Genomic DNA, 27,905 nt, shown 5'->3' on the forward strand with positions numbered 1-27,905 from the left:
CAAGTAATAATGGTAGGGATGGTGCAACTTATATTGTTAAATTTATTACAGGCAGTGGTGTTTCTAGCTGACCTATCACTCATGAGGGTGGCAGAGAAGGCAATGACTCAAGACTGCTTGAGGTTGCTTGGGCTCATATGCTGCTGGCCTTTTCACAGGCAGCGGTACTCCCAGAGCTCATTGCAGAGTGGCTTTGGAAGGTGTCCCACCATAGCAGGAGATAAAAAAGGCAGCTCTTCCTGGGAATCTCCAATCGAAGCATAAAGAATACTTGCTTGAAAACTGTCATTGAGATTGTGCCAGAGAATACAAGGGATGTCCATGCCAAGATAAACCTCAAAGGAGAGTGGTCACAGCTGACTATTTCTGCAAATCAATTAAAAATCAAACTGCCTGAGGCACCATCTCTACCTCTCTCTAGCTCTGAATCTGAGCATAGCATTATACTAACTTATTTTGAACCTGAACTCTCACGCTGGAAAACCCAACGATGTTTTCTCTGTTTACCCTACATGTTTACTTTATAATTTCATTCCTAATAATCAGATGGGCTGACTAAGCAATTACTGGATTACTTGCACGATTATTTTAAATGTCCTATGTATTTTATTGCAAGGTGTTGATTTATGTTGCTAGACTTTCTATGTGCCTGTTCTGGAAAAAGTATGCATTTAGGAATGAGTTGGGGTGTATAGTATCATATTTCAATGTCTGTACTTTGACCCATCAACCTTTTACTTCCAATCGGGGATATTGCAGATTATGTATTCCTTATGGCATCTGATCTTAAACCAAACTTTGCACCCTTGATAATCTGTATGTTATTCCTTGATAACCAGAAACTTCTATGCTTAAACTCTGTACCGTTCACTTTTTCTTATCATCTTAATAACATTTTCTTTCATTTTTTGTCTGTGTGTCAGTGCATGATATTGAAATAAACCAGCTACCTCAAAAGGCAAGTCCTTTGTTCTCTGCCTATGTGCATTTGGCTGCTATTTGTCAGGGGTGGGTGGAATTTCATGGCCTGACATCCCTTTCCCCAGTAAGTTCCATTTCTGGGTTCATCTGGATCTCAAAGAGCTCCTTGCTTTCTGCAGGGTCTGCATCCTCCGAGTCCCCCTCCTCAAGGAGCTTGTTGTTGCTATTCACTTCCAGGGTTCCTTCCACTAAGTGTTGTGAGGGGAGTGGATGCAGGGGCCCCCCTGCCAAGGATAGCATCCACCTCTGCATAGTCATGACAGGAGTGAGAGGATAACTGTTTGTTTGTTTGCCTTTTAGTAGGGCTGCTGCAGTTCCTTTCTCTTTATCTTGTCATATCCCAATTTTTGCACATGCTTTGCAATGGAATAAACATATTTATTCATGCAGCAATTCCATAACTGGGCTTGCATTACTGCTCTTCCCCCCCCCCACCCCCACCCCCACCCCCACAGGCTGAGGAAATCCAGGACTTCTTTTCTAACCCAGGTTGCAGCATGAGGCTTGCCTGAATTTTTCTGAGATACAGGCACGACACCAGATAAAGCTGCATGCTAAGGTGGCAAAAGTGTGCTCGCAAAGGTGGACTAGTAGGAAGAGAGGCATTTCCAAACCATTCTGGGGATCTTAAAGAGCAGCAGAGTTCAAAAATGTGACCAGACCAGTCACTGTTGCAGGGACAGAGGTGTTGTGAGATTGGTGCTGGAGGACTGCTTGCACCAATTCAGGTAATACAGCATCTGCATAGACATTGATCTGATGGAACCGTGCTGATATAAAACTTATGCCATTCGGGGAGGTCGTTTAACCTGAATAGCATAAACTCAAAGATTTATCTACAGGACTCAAAACTGAGTGTGGATGCATGCAAGGATATGCCAACATAAGGCAAGTTTTACATGTAAAACTTTGTAGCGTAAACCAGGCGTCAGACACACTACTGCATTTGCAGTGCCCCCTTCGTACCAATATGGAAAATGTGGACGAATTGTGTTGTAACAAGCATGGGATATCAAGGCAGGAGGTGTTGCATTTTATTGATGATTAAGGCAGGTTTTAGGGAAGAGATGGGGAACGTTTTTTCTATCAGGGGCCACTGACCCACATTAAAAATCAGTCACAGGCCACACACAGCCCTGTGGGGGGTGGGGGAGGGAAACAGAGGCTCGGGGCTTTACCTCCCCCCGTCCCGCCCTGCAGCAGGGCAAGACAGACTCGTGGCTCCAGCCCCATGGAGGGGGAAGAGGGATGTGGAGGCTTGAGGCTTCCGCTAGGCTCTGGGGCAGGGCCAGAAATGAGGGGTTCAGGCTGCAGGAGGGGGCTCCAGGCTGCAGCAGGAGGTTGGGGTGTAGGAGGGAGTGAGGGCTCCAGCTGAAGGTGCAGGCTCTGGGGTGGGGCTGGAGATGAAGGGTTTGGCATGCAGGAGGGGGCTCTGGGCTGGGCCAAGGGGTTTGGAGTGTGGGTGGGTGTGTGGGGTCTCAAAGGGAGTTAAGGTGTAGGAGGGGGTTCCAACCTGGGACAGGAGGCTTGGGGTGTGGGCTCCGGCCGGGCAGCGCCTACCTCAAGCGGCTCCTGGTCAGCAGTGCAGAGGGGCTAAGGCAGGTTCCCTGCTTGCCCTGGCTCCGCACTGCTCCCAGAAGCAGCCAGCATGTCCAGCCCCTAGGCAGAGGGGCCAGGGGGCGCTGCAGTGTAAATGCTGCCCACGCCCACAGGCACCATACCTACAACTCCCATTGGCTATGATTTCCAGCCAATTGGAGCTGCAGAGCCAACACTGTGGGCAGCACAAGGAGCTTCCCTGATAACCTCTGCTCCTAGAGGCCGCAAGGATATGCCGGTCACTTCCGGGTGCTGCGTGGAGCCAACCAGATTTTTAATGGCCTGGCAACCCTAGCTTTCCCCTGCAGCAGGGTGAGCTGGCGCTCGTGGCTCCAGCCCTGAGTGGGAGATGCCGAGGCTCGGGGCTTCCAGCCCACGGCACAAACACTTGCCACAGGCTGGATTAAATTAAGCAGCAGGCCAAATGTGGCCCATGGGCCATAGGTTCCCCACCCCTGTTTTAGGGGAATTTATTTACTTAGGAAGTGAACAGAGCACGGACTACTGTAATCTAACCTGGCTGGATTCTTTGTGTTACTCTCAGAGTGAGGTTCCTGTAAAAAATCATTGGTCTATCACTTTCTCTTAAGACTTTTCACACCAATCAGTCTGATGCTGCTGAGGCATGATTAGCTTCACTCTAATACAGGTGAAGACTGGTTAAATCACACTGCATTTTCACTAGCTGTTTAATGTTCACTTACTCTAACTTTTCAGGGTCTCTCTTTATTTCTAAAATATAGGAATTAAAAAAAACAAATGTTAAGATATAAACTACAAAAGTCACATCATGTATGAACTCTCTAACTTCAAATGGTTCCTGCAAATGAACAATTAAATGTAATAGCAACAGAAATTGCACATTGTGCTAATATAGCTCAATTATAAAGGCCAAGAATCAGAGGAAGTGATAGTTACTTTCACCTAAGGGAGATTCTTCCTTCAAAAGACTAGGCACTAACTGTCAGCTTAAATTTTTATCTCTTCCTTCTATATGTTTAGGGCGATCACTTATAAAACTATATTTCGAAGAGGATCAGTCTTTAAAATGTGCCATTGTTTCCCAGTTATCGTTCTTAACATGGTAAATATTAATGTATTTTATTCTATTCACTTAAATTGATCCTATTCACTTGCAATATTTCTTCCCCATCACATCAGCATGTTTTACTCTCTATAACCATTTTCAGCAGCTCTAACTTTATGAGATATCCAACTAATCTCAGTGCCACTTTACTGAATTTATTTCCTCTTAAATTGTTCAAATGAGAATTTTTTAATTTGTATTAATCTTTCAAGGTGAAGGCTATTTGAATGTACAATAGTGTCTGTCTATTGACTTTCTGTGGATCTTTGTCTCAAATGATAAATCTAACCAATGTATCCTGGTGGGGGCAGACAGAGTACTCTATGGTTAAGGCTAAATTCCAACTTCAATTTTAATGTCCATTTTTCAGTTGCTCATATGATGCAGTTGCAAAAAAGGCTAATATCATTCTGGGGTGTATTAATGGAAGTGCAACATGTAAGAAATGGGAGGTAATTGTCCTGCTCTACTCAGCACTGGTGAAGCCTCAGCTGGAATACTGTGCCTAATTCTGGGTGCCACAATGTAGGAAAGAGCTGGACAAATTGGAAAGAGTCTAGAGGAGAGTGACAAAAATGATTAAAGGTTTGGAAAACCTGACTTCTGAAGAAAGATTAAAGAAACTGGATATGTTTAGCCTTGAGAAAAGATTGTTGAAGGACTTGATAACAGTCTTCAAATATGTTAACGGCAGTTATAAAAAGAACAGTGACCAATTGTTCTCTATGTCCACTGAAAGATAGGACAAGAAGTAATGGGCTTAATCTGCAGCAAAGGAGAGTTAGGAAAGACTTCCTAATTATAAAGATTGTTAAATTCTGAAATCGGCTTCCAAGGTAGGTTGTGGAATTCCCATCACCAGGAGATTTTAAGAACAGGTTGGACAAACACCTGTCAGGGATGGTCTAGGTTTACTTGGTCCTGCCTCAGCACATAGGGCTGCACTTGATGACCTATCAAAGTCCCTTCCAGCCCTACATTTCTATGATTCTATAAGTTTCTGGGGAACAAAATCTTGTTGGCTAAAAGTCAAATGACAACATTTTGTTTGTGGAAAGTTTTAACAAAATTAATTCACTTATCTTTGAGTTGTTCATGTAGGGGATAGAGTGCTGGTGGTGAGTTGGGTGAATTTGCAGTTCCTTATAAGTTCTAATTGGAAAATCAGTGTGGATAACTTTAAAAATATGGAACCTAAAAACTTCAGACTTGATTTGTTTTTCATATCTCACTGAGAATAACATTTGAGACAGGTCTTAAGAAAATTTGGCTCAGTGGTTTAAGTTATGAGCATTTGAAATAGCCAGTTTGTCATACAAACACCAGATGATTTTTCTACCCCTTTTCTGTACTTTTGTTAAGGTTGTCCAAGTCTGCAAGACATTTGCCAAATTTAAATATTCTTAATTTTAAAATGATTGAATTGAATTTGAACACAGTTTATTATTCATTTTCAGTAGCATCAGAATCTACTATGCAATATACAAACAAAGGAAAATATACAAGCATACGATCTTACAGTCTAAAAAAGCTTGACAAAAAGAACAAAGAGTAGGGAAAACAGTACAACATACAAGTAAAGTGGCTGAGGTGATCATTGGCCACAATCTGATAATACAATATATTGATAATAGATTTTAAATAGATCTATGTGTACATCTATATACTAGTACTGTAAACAATTACACCTCTACCCTGATATAACACGACCCGATACAACATGAATTTGGATATAACGCGGTAAAGCAGCACTCTGGGGAGGCGGGGCTGCGCACTCCGGCGGATTAAAGCAAGTTTGATATAACACAGTTTCACCTATAATGTAGTAAGATTTTTTTGGCTCCCAAGGACAGCGTTATATCAGGGTACAGGTGTACCAAAAAAAAAATCACAATTTAATTGCAAGATTTAAAAAAAGTCACGATTAATTGCATTTTTAATCACACAATGCTGAAAGGCGGCTGCTGCTGGCCACATTCTGGTGTGAACCCTGGCAGAAATCTGGGGATGGGGGCATCTGACCCTACGTGCCCCCCCACGTCTTGCCTTGGGAAGACGCGGCATCAGGTACCAGGAGAGGCAGGTCCATCCTGGGCCCAGCCAGGCATGGAGGGCAGAGAGCGCTGGACAGGGAGAGTTGGGTCAGTTGGCCACCCTCCATGTGTGAGAGAGGTGTACGGGAATTCGTGTATGTCACCTCTCCCTGTGTGAACCCTAAAGCTTTAAAGATAAGAAGGTAAATAAAAAGAATCCTACTAGGCAGTATTTCTTTTTAATGGGCTCAGTCAACTTGATGTTAATTTGAACATTTGTACTGCATAGTTCTGATTGATTGCCATTGAACTCACTTGAATATTAGTAATTTTACCAGGTGTCCCATATTCAGCATAGGGAAATATGGTCATCCCATGTATAATTAAATGTATTAACCTTATATTGGGATATTGCAAATTATGTACTATATGTATTTTATGACTTTTAAACCAAACTTTGTACTTTTGGATAACGTAAACATTATACCCAAATGTATAGACACTCTTTCCTTAACCTGTGTATTAGATAATTTTAACATTAGCTTTAATATAAGTACCTTCAATTGTCCCTGAATCTAGCTATTATTAGTCAGCAAATGTATTGATGCTTACATCTCAACAAGGATATATACAGTGAGAAAGGCTAAGATTTAGTCATAGGTATTTTTAGTAAATGTCATAGACAGGTCTCGGGCAACTAACAAAAATTCATGGCCGTGACCTGTCCATGACTTTTACTATAAATACCCCTGACTAATACCAGGCCCTGGGGCTGCATGAGCAGCAGCCAGTGTGGCTGACCCTGGGGCAGCCCTGGTCCAGCTGCTCAGGCGGCTCTGGGATGAGCCACACCGGCCACTGCAGCTGCGGAAGTCACGGAGGTCCCAGAAAGTCATGGAATCTGTGACTTCCGTGACAGCCTTAACAATAAGTCCCACTTCCTGAGATATCTCCTCCTAACCCTATTCTCTCCCATGAGCATCTTTTATGGCAATTCCCTCTTGCATCCTTCCAACAGTAAGGGTCAAGTCTTGAAGTCTGAGAACGAAATCCTGTTCCCCTTGAAGTCAATGATAAATCTTCTACTTGACTTCAGTGGGGTCTAAGACTTTTGCCTGATTAAGGATTGAATAAGGACTTCAAGGTTACTCCCTAAATTAATTATTGTCTAGTCACTAGGCCTGAACTTGCTTTCTCTTTGTTTTGTGAATAGTTATGTAAACACATAAATCTGACATCACAGGGCTTTCCTACATTGTGTACGGTGAATCAGGAATAAATATAAACTACACAGATTACTCATACACAGTCACTGCAAAACAAAGCCACAAATCACCACCTATTTTCCTCTCTGTTTTTAAAGATTGCACCATCACAAATACTAACCTTCCAGTTAATATTAGTCCATATCAATCTGACCAGTAGTTGCATTAGTCAAAGCAATACCTTGGTCTCTCATTTGTCACTGGATGCCTCTATTATGGCTAAGGCTAAGAATTTATCATGGATATTTTTAGTAAAAGTCAGGGACACGCCATGGACAATAATGCAAAAGGTAGCTGTTGTGTTGTGGTTATAAGCTTCTTTTGATGCTACTTTGCAGTCCATCACTATTTTAGGCTCCTTTTCAATTATCTCAAGCTCTAGCTTTTCCTCAGTCACACATAGGTAATGAAGTATTTACGTTAAGTGCTACAATACAAAATCATCTTGGTTTTTTACATTTCTCTTGCGTGATTAATTCTATTGTCAGAATGAATTTGACATTGGGAATAGGGTTAGAACCCTATTAAATAGGGATGCAACCACAATGTTCTTATCTCATTTACAAACCTGTGATTTTTGGTTCAGTCAAATGACACAATGAAGCTCAGGAAGAGGGTAAGGTTAAATAAAGATGCTCCCTTATGGTCAGATGTGGACATGTGATTGTAGTGCTGTTCCATCAGGTCGAAGCTGGTACTGTCTCTTGGGCAGGTGGAAACACTCATGCTTGGGGAGATTCGGGTCAGGCTGATGGCTGAGGAGCTGGCAGTTGACTGGCAAAGTCACCCTCTCTTTTCCAGAGGCTGGATCTATTAAGGGCAGTATAAAATAGGGTGACCAGACAGCAAGTGTAAAAAATCAGGACGGGGGTGGGAGGTAATAGGTGCTTATATAAGAAAAAACCCCGAAAGTCAGGACTGTCCCTATAAAATTGGGACATCTGGTCACCCTAGTATAAAATAAGTAGGCAGGGACCATGTCCAGGATGGCTAGTATATATTGTCAAAACCTGAAAGCCTGAAGTTCATGTGGTCTGGGGGCTCCCCATCAAGAGATTAGAACCCCTACATTGTCATATTAAAAATCACATCCACAAGAAGCATGGGTTAATTGGGCCCAAGATAATCAAAGGATATTTTGCACAGAAAAGTTATTTAAAGTACCATAACTGATGCCAAGAAATACTGGCAACCGTATGCATAATTGTCAATGTGAAAGAGCAGGACATCATAACTCCCAGAAATAGGAGCTAAATTTTTTTACCTACTGATAGAGCCAGTGTTCAGGTTACCCTGAAACTTAAGCCAACAACCCAATGTTTATGCTGTCCCTTATACATATAGACCCATATAAATGCAAAGACCTACAGTAAGCAAGACCGTTCCCACATTTCTTTGGACAAGAAAGTTATAGTTACAGGAGTGAAGGTAAAAGCACATACAAGCCTGCCAATAAAATAAATAAATTTTAAAAAAACACATGCTTGCCCTACTTGACAGCCTCAGCTAAAAGAGAAAAACTAAAGAATAAAAGTCCAGAAAAATAGCTTAGAGTAATTAAATCGTTGAAAGGTGGATGAAGAGCTGTGGTCAGAAAACCCTGGGAGAAGGGTATGTGTCTATGACTTACCACTAAGACAAAAAAGCAACTTTTTAAACCCATGATTTCTAAACAAAGGATAAAGGGAGCAAAAAAGTCTTATCCAGATCTGAATTCAGCAAATATTTTAATATAATGAATGAAGGTTAAGATGAAGTTTGTTTAAACAGGTTTGTTTAAAGGCTAGAAAGTGGAATTCAGGAAATCTTCCACTCAATTCTTTAGAGGAAAGTCCCACAGATTCTTGAGAAATGTGTGCTAAAAAATTCCATGTAGGAAATTTAAAATTACTGAGTCACACAATACACTTCTGTAAAAGTTGGAAATCTAGCTTCAGTAGGTACAATTTTTTTGCCTGCTTTACAGTAAAGTTATAGGGGACAAATCCATGCATTTGGTTTTATGCTGGTTACCCACATGACCCTCCATGAACACCTTCATGTTACAATCCACCCCCATATATGACAAGTGGTGTCTGAGGTAGGTACTCACATAGCTGAAAGAGTTGTGAGTTTTCCTCACCTGGACCTTTTAGTTGAAGCACTAAGGCTACTTCTGTGGTTTTATAACCATTTTCATTTTTAAATGTTTGGTTTAGGAGTTTCTTAGGAGGCAGCTGCCTCCTATGGTATTTGGAATAAACTTATCAATTGGATGTAAAATCACTTGCTTAATTGAAAGTTTCATAGTTTTGAATTGAAAAACTTTAACAAAGTAATCCCATCTTAAATAGCAGAAGAGATAGATACAAAATGGAAGGATTTTTAACAGGGTGGCTTGCCCATGGGCTGGAGAGCCTGGGGCTAAACCAGCCTTGATTACAGGATGAGCCTCACCTTGTTTGAATCAAGTGACACTCCCCTGCACGTGCATCCCTCCCCCCTGCCCACACACACTCCAGGAAACTGCAGGGAATAAGAGGGCACTGTGTTTGTAGCAGTAGAAATTGATGACTGAAGAAGCACAAGCACAGTCTGTGAGGAAGTTTGCCAGGAAGGCAGGCCTGGGAGAGACTTTAAAGGGCAGCTAGGTGAGCAAATATGTGAGTTTCTGTTTTGCGTTCTTTTGGGTTGAGAGAGACTGAAGTGGGCTTGGAGCCTAAAGGGCCTGTATGCACTGGAGGACTCCATAAGTTGAACCCCCAGAGGTGACTGTTTGAACTATTGTTGAACTGAGTGTAGGGTGACCAGATGTCCTAATTTTATAGGGACAGTCATGATATTTTGGGTCTTTTTCTTATATAGGCTTCTATTACCCCCTGTCCTGATTTTCCACACTTGCTATCTGGTCACCCAACTGAGTGAGTTTATAAAGGTCCAGAAGAGGCACAAACAGAGGCTGGGCACTGCAGAGGCCCCCTTGGCCATCAGGGGGTGCTGTGGTGGCAGCAGGTTCCTGTGCTGAAGATTTTCATCCTCTTGTTAACATTAAAGTTTTAAAAGGCCTCTATAAATTATTGGGAGATACAGATCTCTTTTTAAACTTCCCATGTTACAGTAAACAACTTTAGATATCTATTGTAGTAATCAGAAACAGCTGATAAGCTCATAACCACAATCTGTTGTGAAGTGGCAGATGCCATATCTGGAGAACAATGAATGAAAGCGATTTAAAATATGTAATTCAAAGCCTAAAAGTCTGTATGGCATTAAAGTACTTGGAACACTTGCAGTACAGCTGTATGGAATGTGGAAGACGCATACTAACAGATCTTAGTAATTTAAAAGATAAAGGAAATATTTCAAATGTGAAAGTTTTTTTCTTTTAATCTGAACTATCCAGATTTCAGAGATAAAAATGGAATCAAATTTATATCAATTTGCCATCAACTATTACATAAGTTAGCCAGGTGACTGGAAACAGGAACTATTTACAATTTCCCTACTAGCTGCAATAACACTTTTTCAGTTCCTTGAACATTTGGTAAAGTAATAACAGAGAGAGTGAAGATTCACCATGACTGGTGAGGAATAAATAATGAATGTATGTAAGCTTGCAGTCATAGGGTGGCATTTTCAAAAATGCCTCAGTGACTTTGGAGCACAATTCCGTGATTCTATAAATTGGGTAAAAATGGAACAAATCCATTAGCCCACCTTTAAGCAGCATGATAGAAATTATTTCTGTATTAGACTGAGGGTAGAGGGAAGCAGAAGAGGAAAGGGAGATAGAAGCAGAGGAGCCTGGCATAGGAGGACTATATAGGCAAAGAGGGGGACAGGGCATGGGGGGGGGGGGTTGGATAGGAGCAGGTGAGTCAGGAGCTGGTTTGGGGAGATAGGAGGTGGGAGCTTAGATAGAAGGGGAAGGGGGCAGAAGCTGGGATAGGGAGCGAGACCCAGAAAAGTCTAACCACTAGAACACACTCCCAGATTTAAAAAAAAAAAAAAAAGTCTGACCATGAACACATGCAAGGGACTATTTAGGAATGAAATATTACCCTATGGGGTAAATGGTGTTGTCTTTTATTTGGATGACAGTCATAACTGGGAGGAATTCAAAGGAACATTTTAAAAAACCTAGAAGAGATTCTAAAGAGACGCCAACAATACAGTTTTAAAGTTTACCAAGATTAGTGCAGGGTTCATTTGGTTTGCTTTCTTTGTTCACCAAATCAAGTTACTGAGTTGGGGCATTGTATAGATACATGAGGGGGTGCACCTGTTAAGAGAAGACAAAAGCAATTGAGACTGCACCAGTAGCACAACTGAAATGCTCTGAGATGGCCATGTTAAACTATCCTGGAAGAACCATTCCAAACATTCAGCATTTATCAGCCCACTGTCTGCCTTGTTATGTAAAAATATTATGTGGATTTGGACAGAAAAAGAAAATAAGGCTTTTGAGGAAAGCATATTGGTGTATTTTAATCCAGAGTTTCCTAAAACACTAGTTTGTAACACCACCCCTATAGAATTTGAGGCTTTCATTGCACATGTTTGTAAAGATGAGAGAGAGAAACCCATACCCAATATTCTTGAAGCAAATGATATGTCTACACTACAAAGACTATATCAGCCCAGTGGACCTAGCCCCATAGTGTAGACACAGCCTATGCTGTTGGAAGGGGCTTTTCTGTCCATGTAGGAACACCACCTTCCTGAACATTAGCTTGTTGATGGAAGCCCTCATTCACACCCCTGACCAACATAGTTAATGCTGATATAACTTTTTACTGTAGACCACGTGTAACAGAGTGCTGGCCAGGAGGTCCTAAGCCAGCCCCTGTTGGCCCAGCTCCAATTAAGAAGCATTAACTGGGGTTGGTGGGGCATGCCACACCTAACTGATAGAGGGGAAGCATCTGCTGGCCTTATTAGCCAGGGGGCTATATAGGACTGACAAGAAGGAGCAGGAGAGGGGGGTGAACAGAGAAAGGAAAGGGAGGAGCCAAGGGTTGTGTCCCCCTGCTTGCTGGAGAAGCTAGTTGTCCACCATGTTGCTAGTTTGGAGCGGTCTGTTAATAGAAGGCATGCGAGCTGTAAATAAAAGGCACTGGTGATTGCACCCAGAAGAGGTCTCTGGCTGATCTGTGGGCACAGGGGTCCCATAGAGTGAGGGGGAAATAGAGGCCCTCGTTACATGTGGGGGCTTGTCTGGGATCCGAGAGCCAGCGAATGTGGTTGGCGGCCCGGATATGGAGGAGACCCTGCAATGGCTGGTCAAACAGCAGGAGCAGATACAGCAGGCCCTGTAAAGTTTTCAGCAGTCCCACCAGGCCGAAAGACAGGCCTTACTGACCTGGCAAGCAGAGCAGTAGCAGAGTCTGCAAAGAGTGGTGAGTTCTGCAGGAGGAGATGGCACCCGGCTGCTGGGCTGGGGACTCTGTAAGATGAGCCTGGCGGATGATCCAGATGCCTTTCTTGCTACCTTTGAGCAGGTAGCCCACGGTGCCGGTGGGGGAGGGCAACCTGGGCCCTCCAACTGGCTCCAAACCTGACGGGAAAGGTTCAAGCAGCCTATATGGCCATGAGCAAGCCCAGAACTATGAGGTGAGAAGGCGGCCATTCTAGACTGGGTGGGCCTGTCGATGGAGTAGTACCGCCAAAAGTTCCGGGCAGCCCGATGGACAGTGGAGGTGCAGCCCTGGGTGTAGGCCCAGAGGCTCTTGGCCACCCCCTGGATGAGGCTACAGACATGCATGGTGGGGAGAAATGATGGACACACTGGTCCTAGAAGAATTGCTGCAGAGCCTCCCTGAGAACATCCACATCTGGATGAGGTGTCACCAGCCTGTCACCGTTGAGGCAGCGGTCAGGTTGACAGAGGAATATATTGAGACAGAGGGTCCCCAGAGGGAGGATCAACTCCATAAAGACAAGGAGTCAGGGAAGAAAGAGGCAGAACCCTTTTTCTGGGAAAGACCTTGTTGCCGGCTCAAAGAGCCCAAGGCGGAGCAACAGCGGGATTCGTTGCCCGGTGTGCGTCGCACTAATTATCACACCAGGGTGGAGAAGCAAAACCAGGTTTATTTGAGTCCCAAATAAGGTGTCAGGGAGAATAGCATTCTCAAATCCTGCACACCCGCGCGCAGGCGGGGTCCCAGCATTTATACCCCACTTGTTTGTGTAAGCCTTTTGTTCGGTTTTCCCCCTCACCCCTCCCTTTCCAGCAGCAGCTACATTAGGCATTACATTTCAGCGTGTTAGAAAAGGTTCTCATGCACAAGCTTATCTATGGCCTTCACAGAACAAACGCATACAGATTTTCCTTCCCCCTCTCCCCCTCCTCCCCGCCGCTTCTGCTGTTTCAAACTCCTACATTTGCAAGCGGAGATTGCTGACAGCTACACATTTTGCTTGCAGTCTGTTAGCATCTTAGGCTGGTTAAAGTTTACAGCATGGAAGACCTCTGGTTTACTCAGGCCTGCAGTCACAACTTTGGTTTACTCAGGTCTAGTGGCACCAACAACCTGAAGAGAAAGGGGGAGCCCTGAGGAACGCCCGAGAGGCCCACCAAGCTTGTTTGCTGGCAGTGTGGGAGATTTGGACACACACAACGTGACTGTCCTGATATAGAGTGTGCATGGGCTGAGTTTTGTGGCTGGACTCGGGTTGGGGAGTGGAAAGAGGGGAGGCAGAAACTGTCCACCATCCTGGTGAGGATTGGGAAGAAACCTCAAATAGGTCTGATAGATAACGTGTCAGCCTGTTCGCTTGTACAGAGCGGGCTAGTGAAGCTCCACTGGCTTATCGCGGGGGGCAAGGATGGCCCTCGAGTGTATCCATGGGGACAAGAGGTCCTGCCCAGTGGCCCAGGTGCCCCTCAAAGTGAGGGGCTGCTTCAGATGGAAGCGGGTTGGGGTACTATAGCCGGTGGTGTTAGGTAGGGACTGGGGCCCACTACCTAGGAAAAAGAGGAGAGGGGCCCTGAAGGGGGGGCAGATATCGCTAGGCCAAGGATCCCAAGTGGGAAAGATGAGCAAAGTCTCAGAAATAGCAAAGAAGAGAACCCTAAACAGAGCCCAGAGCAAGTAGACCTGCGGGAAGGGTGTATGGGGGAGCTGGCCAGCCTGAGCCCCTTGGAAAGGGAGAGGGGACAATTGGAGCACCCCACAACACCGTGCTCTGGGGAGGGGACCCAGAACCTACTGGGTGGTGCGGGGGAAACTGAGGCACAGAGGGTCCCACAGGATGGTGGAATGGATCCTGACACCCCCACCACCACCAAAAGTAAAGGCAGTACAGGAGACGGGAGGCCTGCAGGGATGCGACTGGTGTGACAACCTGTGGGCAGAGGTGGAACTATGGGGGCAGCCACCCCCCCGAGCAATGTACATTTTGCGGGTGGGGGAGGGAAAAAATCCTAGGAGAGGATGCCAGGGATCGCCTGGCCAAGAGTGGGGAACTTCCCTGGAGGAGCCCCCCGGGGAAAGGGGCTGAGGTCAGCCGGACCTGGTGGCTCACAAGGTGGGAGGCATGTAATAGGGTGCTGGCCAGGAGGTCCTGAGCCAGCCCCTGTTAGCCCAGCTCCAATTAAGAAGAATTAATTCGGGCTGGTGAAGTATGCCATGCCTAATTGATAGAAGGGAAGCACCTGCAGGCCTTATTAGCTGGGGGCTATATAGGGCTGGCAGGAAGGGGTGGGGGTAGAGAAAGGAAAGGGAGGAGCTAAGGGCTGTGCATCTCTGCTTGTTGGAGAAGCTAGCTGTGCCCCCCTGGCCCCAGCTAGTTTGGAGTGGTCTGTAAATAGAAGGCAGTGGGAGTTGACACTGTAAATAAAAGGTGCTGGTGATTGCACTCAGAAGAGGTTTCTGGCTGATTTGTGGGCACAGGGGTCCCATAGAAGGGGAACTGGAGGCCCTCATTACACCAGGCCATTATCAAGGAACTGAGAGAAGCTATTTACATGTAGAAAAAGAGGCTTTAGGCATCATTTTTGGGGTGGTTATATTCCATGAATACCTGTTTGGAAAAAAAAATCATCCTCACCACTGATCTCAAATATTCCACTGCTAGCAGCAGGTAGTCTGTAGAGATGGGCTTTGATCTTAGCTGCCTAGCAGTAGGACATTTCTTATAGCTCATCAGAAAACCATGCTAATGCAGATGCATTGTCCCATTTGGTTATTTACATGGGAAAATAGAGAGAAGAAAACTATGTACAGAGTCTCTTTCCTAGATCACCTTCCTATTACAGTTAAGGAAATTGCTCTGGAAATAGGAAAAGACCCCATTTTGCTTAAGGTGATTCACTATATACTTTCAAGGTAGCCAAATTATATAACCAATGAGCAACTGAGCCCTTAGTATTTCAAGCAACTGGACTCATATCCTTGGAGAATGGTTGTTTGCTGTGAGCACCATGAATACCAAAACATTTACAGAAAGGGATGCTAGTGGAATTACAGGAGCAGCTCCAAGGAGTAGTAAAAATGGAAGGATTAGCCATCTTTAGAGCAAAATATAGAAATGGAAAGTAGCCAGTATCCTGTAACAGCCATATAAACATGCCAAAAACAGCAGTGGATGCACATTGACTTTGCAGAAAAAAATAAGCAAACTTCCTTAGCAAGTTTACTTAGCAGCTTATGCTCGGTGGCCAAAGGATGTTCACATGGCAACAACCTCTTCTGTGAAAGAGTTGAAGTGTTTCACAATATACCTCTGGGTTACCTGAGGAGCTCATTTCAGATAGCGATCCACAATTTTTTTTCTGAAGATTTTCAGACATTTCTATGGCAAAATTCAGTGAAACCTATTTAGGCTTGGCAGAATTTGATTTTTATTTTTGTAGAATGACTGATAATATCAAAGTTTACCTTTTTTAAATTAATAAAAATCTTTTTTAAAAAAAGCTTAAATGTTCACATTTGCAGGAAATCATACGGGGCAGACAAGAATTATTTAATGACAGTAGACACTGAGATTCAAAAAGTTAGAGCTTTGTAAGTGTTAAATACAAAAATTGTCAATATCACATGTTAAAATATATAAAGCAAATATTCTCCAATCAAACTCTAAGCTCTCAAGCAGCATTTTTCTTTCTTTGCTATGTTTAAATTTCAATTGCTATTGGTGGAAATATTTTTTTCATCATTTCATGCATGTATGGCAGTTACCAACATTTTACCAATAACAATCTAATCCCACCAAGCCTAAATATATTAGATCAACTCCCTATCATATAGCATCAGCTAGATTGGCAGTGTTTTGTGCAGTCACTGAAATAAGCATTAGACAAAAATGAGGGGAGACCCCTGCCATGCTGCAAATACCATTTTTGTATGTCTACCAGATTGTCACTCAGTAGACTCCAGCAGCATTGTTTTTAAGACACTAGTTACATTCTAGATTTGATTTACTTAGACCACACTTACTGAGAGCACTTAATGAAAGACAAACAGTGAAAACCCCACAACATGAATCTCCCAGGTTTTTCTGCCTATGGCAAACAGTGTTGGTACAAAGTTACAGGGGGAAAATGAAGTGGGAAATAAGGTGAGGTAAAGCAGATATTGGTACTGGTGATATGTTTGGTAGTGGTAAAAGGGGAGGTAATGAAAAGGCATATTGATCAACTTTTACCATATAAAAGCTCAGTAGGGTTACAGGATAAAGCCCCTGAAGCTAATAAAGATGGTTGTAGTTTTTTCTTGGCCGGAAGAGGAGGCGGAGTTGGTGCCAGAAGATGGTGGCCAAGGGAGGTGATCCAAACAGTATAAATAAGGAACAGAACAAAGGCCGGGTGTCTCGTTGTCTCCCTGATAGGCATCACCAGCTGCTGTAAAACTGAAGCCCTTCCATAAGGTTAAACTTGATGATTTTTATTATTTTATTTGGTAATTGAAGAATTTACAGGACATGTGTGTGATGTATTGAAAACTGTGTTAAAATTGTGATCTATCACTTTACATTCTCAGGTGTTTTGCTGGCCTGCCTTGCATAGGGAAGCTGGTGATCAGAGTCAGTCTGTAGACAGTCTAGAGTAAGATGGGGTGAATTATGCCTCTCTGTTTGGGGGTTCTTGTGTGGTGTTCTCAATTGTAAGAAATTAAGTAGTGTTATGTTGCAACTTTCCAGCAGGAGTATTTAATGTTTTTATCCAACTTCTCTGTTTGAACACCAGGAAACCTAACAAAAGCAAGGGGTCCTCTTCCCCACCATACAAGGAGAACCCTCTTACCAATCATGGCACTGTCCTCAGTGACAGATCATTCCTGGGAAAGAGGGTGGATGATATGGAACAATTGCTGCTAACCCCTCTCTTCCCAAATAAAGTTTCTTACCAATCTGGGATGGCTGGGTGGATGGGTCAAAACCCCCTAGCCCCATCTCTAATATCTTGGCTCTCTGAAAGCAGCAGTAGCTTATTCTGGTCTGTATGCCTGTCATTTGGGGGGGGGGGGAAATGGTCCAAGTGAATACAGCAGGCAGATTAGTGAGCCATAATGTTAACAGTATGGATCGCAATTTGTTAGGAGACTTACAGAAGTCTTGTTGCCTTGGGATCTTCCCCTCATGCTAGTCATTCAAAACAATATCTCCTAAACAGATATCCCCTCCTTCCTGAGGGATGCATGACATGGTGAACAGTTGCTCTTCAGCTTCAGCTTCTACTTACCATGTGGAGACTAGCCTTCACAGAGCAAGGGCAAACTCTTTTCTAGAAATTCACAGAATGTGGTGATGCTGCTCTGCCCTTCTGTGCTCCCTGCCTCATCTCCACTTGGTTTTGCTCCCCTCCTTCTCAGGATATCCTATGACCAATCCTGCTAGAACTTTGGAAAAAGCTTGAAGTTTCTAGTCAATACCAGGTCCTCAACATGGAAACTGGAAGATATCTTTCAAGATCCAGCTGGTCCTGGGGAATGGACAGATGTGTGGGACACACATATTGATGGCAGCTCAGCCCAACCTGTAGGAAAATTGAGTTTGCCCGCACAGATCTCCAGCTGTCCAAGGAAGACAGACTATCTGGGGATTCAGTACTCAGAAGAATAAAAAGAACATTCTGCAAGGGACAGAGGGACCACAGGACAGAGTGGTGCCTTCCCAGAGCCAAGGCACAAGAGGTCACTTTAAGACTGAATTGGCTTCTGAAGCTGACAGGTAAGGATCCGTCAGTAATAGCTCATGTCGGCACCAATGATGCTGCGTTGTGAGATATCACACAGATAGGTGATTTCAGGGAACTCAGAAGTGTGTGGAAGTATGTCCAAGTGATCTTCTCTGTGATCCTTCCAGTCCCATGAGCGAAGGAAAACAGAAAGGAGAAGATTCTGGAAGTAAGCCGCTGGCTAGATAAGTGGTATAGCATGGAAGGTTTTAGCTCTTCTGTGGGAAGAATAGTCAGTGTAGATTGGGTGGCCTACACCTCATTATAAAGTGAATCTATCTCCCTGGGGAAAAGTTAGCTAGAATAGTCAGGAGGGCATTAAACTAATAAAAGGGGAGGGTAAAAAGAGGGAAGATATGAGCATTTATTTAACACAAAATCAGGATGTTGAGAACGGAACTAATCAAGGCATGAAAGGACATGAAAAGAAAATTTCTAATTACCTATACATGAAAGCTATCTGCCTCAATAACAAATAAGGAAATAAAAATTGCTCATTCATAAGCATAAATTTGATCTATTTGGTATTACTGAAACTTGGTGGAATGATTCACATGGTTGGAATGTTAGATTATAATTATGGAGTTTAGGAAAGATCTAATGAGAAAGAGGAGTGGGAGTAGCACTCTGCTAAAACTAGCATTATCTGTTTCAGAGACATTGATAACTTGGAAGAAAATGATTTTGAATGCCTATGAATCAATGGCTGAACTAATAAAGTGCAAGATGGGGTATTAGATGGTGTCTGCTACAGATCACCAAATCACATAAGGGAACGGGATGACTGCCTCTCTACACATCTATCTGTAAAGGGTAGGGGGAAAAGCTGCACGATCCTGGGGGACATATGCTGGAGGTCTCATGCTGCCAGCACTAAAACTTCCTTGGAATTTCTAAACATTATAGATGACAATATCCTAACTCAAAATGTGCTGCATCCAAGCTGAGGGAATACTATATTCAGGGGTGACAGTAAGGCAGTACGGACCGGAACAGCGTACTGGTAAAACGTGGCCGCCAGTACCGGCCCGTACAGCTGACTTTAAAGTGCTGCCACGGCAGAGCTTTAACGTTGCTGCCCCTTTTGCACCCCCCGTTGGCAGCCCTGCTGGGTCCCTGCAGCGCTTTAACATTGTTTCCCCTATCCCCCCTTCTCCCCCCCAACCGCAGACAGGGGTGGGGGAAAAGGAGCAGCTGCCCCAGGGCTGGCGATTTAAAGGGGCATGGGGCTCCAGCAGCCAGAGCCCTGGGCCCTTTAAATCACTGCTGGAGCCCAGAAGGTGCAGGCCAGGCAGCGCGGATGGGCTGGATCGGGGATGCTGACCCTCAGCCCTGCCCCTTTCACCTGAGGCCCCTCCCCTTCCCAGGGGGCCAGAGCCAGCCCCCATACTGGTAAGAGTTCAATTTTACTTTCACCCCTGACTATATTAGACCTAATCTTGACAGATAAAAAGGAACTGACCACAGAACTAAAAATTACTGGTCACTTGGGAACAAGTGATCCTGATTTGATTACATTTATAATGTGTAGAAGAACAAAGACCAGACCAGTAATAGCTCTTGATGATTTAGAAGGGCCAATTTCACAGAGCTGAAACAATTATGAGCCAACTCAACTGGGAGGAAGAATTTAATCAGAACAATGTCAATGATTGGGAATTGTTTAAGAACACTGTACTGGATGTCCAAAAAGGTACAATCCCATAAGCACAGTAGAAGGCTGAATTGGTTTAAAAAACTGAACTGCTTTACACCTTTACCCCACTATAACACGACCCGATAGAACACGGGTTCGTGTATAGCGCAGTAGTAGCAGAGCTCCGGCAGCGCTTCAAAGGGTCCGGGGCTCCAGCTGCTGCGGGGAGCCCCAGGCCCTTTAAATCACCGCTGGAGCCCTGCCACCGCTACCCCGGAGCTGTGGCAGCGAGGCTTGCTGGCGATCTAGAGGGCCCAGGCTCCCCGCAGCAGCTGGGGCCCAGAGCGCTTTAAATCACCGCCGGAGCCCTGCCACCCCTACCCCAATATAACGGGGTTTCAGCTATAACGCGGTAGGGATTTTTGGCTCCCCACAACCACGTTATAGCGGGGTAGAGGCGTGCGCGCGCACACACACACACACCCCAAATGGAAGAAAAGAAAAAGTGATAGTAATGAATATAAATGAGATGCTAGGAACTGTAGAAATTGATACAGAATGAAAAAGGACACAAGGAGAAATCTAGCACCAAGAAATATAAGGACAATAAAGTAATTTTAAAATATATTAGGAATAAAGAGAATCCTAACAATGGTAGTGTTCCCATTACTAGAGGGAAATGCTAGAATCATCTAACATAATGCAGAAAAGGCAAAAGTATTCAATAAATATTTGTTTTTATTGGTTAAAAAAAAACAACAGATGATGTAGTCATCTGTCCTGGAAAAAAGGGTCAACAGTGAGGTGGCAAAATTTGCAGATGATACAAAACTACTCAAGATAAGTCCAAAGCAGACTGAAGAGTTTCAAAGGGATCTCACAAAATTGGTTGACTGGGCAACAAAGTGGCAGATGAAATTCAATGTTGATAAATGCAAAGTAATGCATATTGGAAAACATATGTATAGTTAGGATTATGTGGTTTGAGTATTGGCCTGCTAAACACAGGGTTGTGAGTTCAATCCTTGAGGGGGCCACTTACGGATCTGGGGCAAAATCAGTACTTGGTCCTGCTAGTGAAGGCAGGGGGCTGGATTCAATGACCTTTCAAGGTCCCTTCCTGTTCTAGGAGATAGGATAGCTCTATTTATTTAAATTAGCTGTTACCATTCAAGAAAGAGATCTTGGAGTCATTGTGGATAGTTTTCTGAAAACAACCACTCAATGTGCACAGCAGTCAAAAAAGCAAACAGAATGTTGGGAATCATTAAGAAAGGGATTGATAATAAGACAGAAAATATCATATTGCCCCTATATAAATCATGGTATGCCCACATCTTGAATACTGCATGCAAATGTGGTTGCCCCAGCTCAAAAAAAGATATATTGGAAACGGTACAGAAAAGGGCAAGAAAAATTATTAGGGGTATGGAACAGCTTCCATATTAATAAAACTGGGATTTTTCAGATTGGAAAAGAGATGACTAATGGGGGATATGATAGAGCTATTAAATTGTGAGTGGTGTGGAGAAAGTAAATAAAGAAGTGTTGTTTACTCCTTCTTGTAACACAAGAACTAGGGGTCACCAAATGAAATTAATAGGCAGCAGGTTTAAAACAAACTAAAGGAAGTATTTCATCATATAATGCACAGTGAACTTGTGGAACTCCTTGCCAGAGATGCTGTGAAGGCCAAGACTATAACAGGGTTCAAAAAACAACTAGATAAATTCATGGAGGATAGGATGCTGGGAATGGGTGACAGGCTGGATCACTTGATGATTACCTGTTCTGTTCATTCCCTCTGAAGCACCTGGTATTGGCCACTGTCGGAAGACCGCATACTGGGCTAGATGGACCTTTGGTCTGACCCTGTATGGCCATTCTTATTTTCTTCTGTAGTCATATCAAACAATACCACTCTTTCCATTCACTAGTATCTCAGTAGCTGTTTAACAGTCGCCTAAATTTAGGCCAATCAGCAGGTCCGGATAACTTGCATCCAAGACTTTTTAAAACAGCTGGCTGAAGAGCTTGTTGGACCATTAATGTGGATTTTCAATAAGTCTTGGACCACTGGGGAAGTTCTAGAAGACTGGAAGAAAGCTAGTGTTATGTCAATATTTAAAAAGGGTAAATGGGACAATCTCAGTAATTATAAGCTTGTCAGTATATCAATCCAAGATAATTGAGCAGCTGTGTGTTGGGATATACAAATTCCACACTGGGATGGAAGGGGTTAAAGAACAGCAGTGGGCCCAGCTCGCCCCGCCAACCCTGCAGCACATGCCCCAACTGGAGATAGGGTTGAAAAAGGAGCAGCCCAACTCAGAAGCTGAGGAGGAATACAGATCTATCCTGAAGACTCCTGACAAAAGGTGCTAGAGAGGCTTCCTTGTGTATACCGAGTTGGTGGGCCTGCCCCACAACTGAGGGGATGCTAACCACTAGGCCTCCCAGACCACTGAGGACCCCTATTACAAGCTGATACAGGATTCCATTAATAAAAAATAAAGGAGAGTAATATAATGAATGCCAGTCAACATGGGTTATGGAACATAGATCCTTGTTTATTTGTTTTTAGATTACAAGTTTGGTTGATAAAAATAATAGTGTTGACATAATGCTCAGACCTGTGTAAAACATTTGACTTGGTACCACACAACATTTTCATTAAAAAACTTTAACGGTATAAAATGAGCATGGCAAACATTACATGGATTAAAAGCTAGCTAATGTGGAAGAAAACAAAATCATCACTGCTAAAGTTTGCAGATGGCCCAAAAATTGGGAGAGTGATAAGTAATGTCCTGTGCTATACAGAAGGTCACACAAGATGATCACTGTGGTCCCCTTTGGTCTTGGAATCTGTTAAGAAAATTAATCCAAAAGTAACTTCACGTTTATGTACACCTTTTTCAATGTATCTTTTAGTTCATTAAGGTTAACATTCAAATGTATTTCGGTGGGGTGGAAGGAATTAATTCTATACAATGCCGGCCATCTTTTTAATTTACCGGTAAATTTTAATCATTTTAACTAAATAAAATACAAACTTTTTTTATTCCTTTACACTTTGGGCTGATGGTACTGTTATGCTAGGGAGTTGGAAGAAACCGCAGTGAAGCTGGTGGGCATAACTGCTGATACAGTGCAAACCAGAGCTGGGGCATTGATTGAGCTGAATGAGGGAGAGAAGCAGCAGAAACACAGAACAGAAAAAAGGAGTAAAGAAGCCCAGATATAGCAAGAGAAACCCTGGTAACATGACCTTGAGGGGGGAAAAACGCTAAGAGAGCACTTTTTGGATAAAGGCTGTCTGACAAGCTTGGAACTATGAGCAAAGAAACTATCTCCTGTGGTTCAATTCCTACTTTGTTCAGGGAACCAAACTTTGTGTAGGGTGTTAGTAAATAAACAGAATTGCATCAAAGGAATACCTGACTCTATCAATTCCTCCTCCAAATGGAAACAACTACTAGACACTAGCAATTAGCTAACCATCTGGGTCAAAAGGAATAACAATATTGTCAGAAGACAGGACTGCATGACTTTTGCCAACAAGACACGTACTTGTGAAAATTAGAAAGTTTTGGAGTGTTAGCTTTACACAGAAGATTAAACAGCTTGATTCCTTCTTTTTCTGGAGCTTGTTTTAGTATTTGCATATATATTTCTGGGAAAGGGAAAGAACACCAGACTGTGGTGAGAAGTTATTCATCATCCTTAGTAGTTGTTGGAGTCATAAGAGGAGGGAAATTAAGCTAGATAACAGCAGAGCTTTTGGTGAGGCATAATTTGACTTTACAGGATATTTTCATATGTGAAAAAAGCAGTTGAAAGACCAGCAAGGTTAGTGTTTCTTCTTTTTTTAAAATTGTGGGTTAATATTAATATATGGATTTTTCTCCATGTCCTTTTTATTCATTCCTAAAAATGATTTGATTTTATTGCTAATGTTATTTGAAATGCTGTTCCATTGCTAATTTCAGTACCAGGAGTCTGATCCTGTTCCCTCAAATTTCTCCTCTCTATGCTCATGGACAATGGGTCCCAGCAGTACCTGCCAAGTGACCCTCACAAGCACCAGCCATATAGGGAGAGAACTCCAAAGCCTCCATCTTCCTCAGATTCACTCCTTCAAAGGCTCCAGGTTCTCTCCCCATTCCTCCTTCCTGATGTCAGCACCTGCGCGCTACCAAGTTCAGCACCACCAGATAGGACTACAGACTCCTTCAGCAATAACTCACTGACTCACTTACTACCTGTCTATTCACTTGTCCTAGTCTCATTAATTGGTTTTGACCTCTCTGCCTGCTGCTTCACCATATCTTCTATTTCATTTTCCTAATCCTTGGTCTGTGCCCATTTCTTGCCAGGCCTCTCCCCTCTGCAAGACCTCTTCAGCTTTCACACACCTTGTGACTACTACTCTCCTTGCATCCCACCAAAGGAAACGGAGAGGGATAAATTAAAAAAAACACCTTTTATTCTATAAATAATATATATTTTAAAAGGGGTGATGTACTGCATGTTACTGTAACAATGGAAGCCTCAAACCACTCATGTAACCTTATTTTTGTAACCCTTACTATTCCTTGTCCAACTTTCCTCCACCTCCGCACTGGTCTATTCATCTCATGTGTTGCATCTTGTCCTATATTTAGATTGTAAATATCTCAAGGCAGAAGATGTCTCTCTTCATTGTTGTTAGTATTGTCTGTAAAGCCCCTCCCCCCTACAGAGGTTGCTGTATTAATAAAAAGTCAATAGACAAATATCACCAGGCAAAGGACTGGGCCCCAAACCTATGGTCTTGAACATCCCAAACTATATCCACACTTAATTGTAGGTCAGAAATAAAACCATCTGAACAACTGATAGAAACTTAGGAGAATTGGGGCCTGATCCTACTCACATTAAAATCAATCTGAGTTTTATCCTTTATTGTAACAGCTCAAAGAAATATGTCATGTAGTAAGTCTCTATTTCATTCTAATATAAAATGTGTATCCACAGGATACACAATAAGACTTTAGTGCATCTGGTACACAAAATACTGAAATGGCCTGATCCTGCAGTCCTTACTCAGGCAAATCTCCCACTGAATGAATACAAGGGGTTAGGAAATCCATGGATGCTAGTCCTAGCTCTTCTATGGACTTTGTTAAGCAAGTCATTTTACCTGTGTGAGAGACTTGGTTTATACATCTGTAAAATTAGGATAATGAATTAAATGCCTTTGCAAGGGACATGTGAGCTTTAATTAATATTTGTAAAACATATTAACATCTTCAGATGCAATAAGCTACAGAAATGCAAAGGACAATGAATATGCCAGTTAAGAAAACCATCGTATATCCCAGCAAGGCGTAAGTTGATAATTCTTTAAGAAGTTATGTTCTTGGTAACCCTGGAAAACTGACAGCTGTGAATGTCTTGACCAGTTGTGCTCTCTGTCATATGCAGTTTACTAAAGGACTAGGTAAATCCATACATTTATATAAAATATGAATGTACTTGACATATAGAATCTTGTCTTCCAGACTCAACAATTCAGTTAACAGTATGTACTAGACTGGATAGCTTTTCTCAAATTTTAAGACCTAACTTAGAACATTTAAAACTCAAATGTCTGTGGTGTACCTTTGTGGCAATTTCAACCAGTATAATAAGAATGGATTTTTATTCTGATACAATACTCTAAAGCAACCTTATTGCAGGCTCAATACCACACTTTGAGAACCACTGATTTAGAGCCAAACATTAAGGTTCTGATGCTGCCCTGAGCCCTTCATCAGGCAAACCTTCCCAAGGTGTCTTATGCTGGGCTCTAAAATTAATGTACAGTTGTGAAAATGTGAATGCTAATAAGCTGCCCAAGTTCATACAGGATGTCTGTGATAGAGGTACAAATAGGAAAGAAATCTCCTCAGTCCTGTCCTTTAATCACTGAATACCAAAAGCATATAGTGTAGTGTAAGAAAAATTAAAGCATAAAGTGGGAGGAGTTTCAGTGACTTACTGACAACACTACTACAGACTCTTTATAGGAAACACTTTGTTTTTCTGTTCATACCTATCAGGGCACTGTTAACAAGCCTTCCAAATCTCTGGATCATAATGTTTGCAATGTGGTCTGTTGCTTTACAATTTTCTATTCGTGGGCTTATTATAGTTTACAGCATACTGATTCAGCCTTTGTGTTCTTAGTCTAGCACATAGAGAATGTGAATGGTAAGTGGTTGTGATTTTGCTACATTCTATTAAGTGCTCCCACTGAGACCCCTAGTGCTGTGAATATTTCCTGCTCTTTTCTTAATACAAATTGGATTCTGAAACCAGGATGGCTCACAGTGTGAATGCTAGAAATGGTCATGAATCATAAAGTCTGGGTACAGATCCAAGCTTTCTATAGCTTGGAGATATCCAGAGCCAGAGTCTTGGTTTAATACTATAGAACTGGGAACTATAGTAATAAAATACTAGCTCTGGCTGCAGACTTCCTGCTAGAGTTTGGCTCTAGCTATCTCTGTTATTATACATTAATTATTTTGTACTCTATGATCTACGGTGTCCAATGGCATATTGCAACAGTAAATTAAGGATAGTATATTTTAAATGTATTTTGATTTTTTTCAGTGCCTGTCCAAAGTTTTAGGTGGCTTACATATTAAATAAAAAAACATTATAAAATCTACAGTATACTTGCTATCTGAACTTCCCATATAATAAAAGGGTCTCTGACAGTGATCCCCACACTATCCTCAGCTTTGAACCCATCTTCTCCTTGAATGCCTGAGGAAGAAAAGGAAAAGAAAGAACAAGAAAAGAAAGGTTGACTTTGCATGATGTCTGATACAGTACTGCATGGCGAGAGAGACAGCCTTGTAAACCACCTCACTTAAAAACTACTTGCTTACAAAATCAGACATAAAATTACAAAAGTGTCACAGTACCCTATTACTGAAAAATTGCATACTTATTTTTACTAGATAATTATAAAGCAATTGAATGTAAATATTGTACTTACATTTCTGTGTATAGTATATACAGCAGTATAAACAAGACATTGTTAGTATGAAATTTTAGTTTGTACTGACTTTGCTTTTTATGTTACTGTTGTAAAACCAGGCAAATATCTAGATAGTTGGTGTACCCTCGGGAAGACCTCTGTGTACTCCTAGGGTATGCATACCCCTGGTTGAGAACCACTGTTGTAAACAGGTCCTAGCCCATTTAAGGCTTTTTATTGGCTAAAAACAAGTTAGGACTGTAGTTAAGCATCGTCGTGTTCAACATTATCAGAGAGTCCAGGTATCCTGGTGGTCAAAAAGGATTCCCCTCCTGAACTGGGTTTTATTCAAAGGGAAATGAATGGGTATCCTCAAGATATTCTTCCTTACTTTATTTTTATTTACATTACATACACACCTCCCCAAGGCAGCGCATCCAATATGTTGAATGAAGAAATCAGTGGTGGGCGTAACTGTCAAAACAGACAGCTGCTGTGAGGTTTTGATCTACCATTACAGCTGGGTTAATTGAAATGTCAAAAGTTGTATAGTAGGTGCCTGGCAGCCTAGTGAAAGAGCACTGTGCTTCTGCAGATGTTAGGCCTTATGGCAACCTACCAGGTAATCTCTTCTCCCCAACCTCTCTTCAGTCTGCTCTATCTAGCCCTGCAAGCTGCACTGGTCTGCACCCTTACACGTACAGTTGCCAAATCTCCAAGATTGTTCCGGCATCTCCAGGAATTAAAGATTAATCTTTAATTATAGGATATGCCATGTGACGAAACCTCGAGGAATCTGTCAAACCACAACTTAGACCTCCCCCATTGCAACTTGAGACCATTCCTCCTTGTTCTGTCATCTTCCACCACTGAGAAAAGTCTAGATTCATCCTCTTTGGAGCCCCCCTTCAGGTAGTTGAATGCTGCTATCAAATCCCCCCTCGCTTTTCTCTTCTGCAGACTAAATATCCCCAGTTCCCTCAGCTTCTCCTCATAAGTCATGTGCCTCAGCCCCTAATCATTTTCGTTGCCCTCCACTGGACTCTCTCCAGTTTGTCCACATCTCTTCTGTAGTGAGGGGACCAGGGAACATTGGCACAGGCCAGGGGCGGCTCCAGGCCCCAGCACGCC

The 27,905-nt window shown here is 42.8% G+C and overlaps 1 long non-coding RNA gene across 1 annotated transcript; it reads left to right on the forward strand.

Annotated features, from left to right (window-relative positions):
- Window positions 1-9,465: 9,465 nt before the first annotated feature.
- LOC123372696 lies at window positions 9,466-26,423 on the forward strand. Its single transcript, XR_006580406.1, has 3 exons — window positions 9,466-9,595; window positions 17,759-18,116; window positions 23,752-26,423. It is a non-coding gene; the product is annotated as an uncharacterized LOC123372696 (long non-coding RNA).
- Window positions 26,424-27,905: the final 1,482 nt, after the last annotated feature.

This window comes from Mauremys mutica, chromosome 6 (assembly GCF_020497125.1).
Source record: "Mauremys mutica isolate MM-2020 ecotype Southern chromosome 6, ASM2049712v1, whole genome shotgun sequence".
Classification (NCBI taxonomy): Eukaryota; Metazoa; Chordata; order Testudines; family Geoemydidae; genus Mauremys; species Mauremys mutica.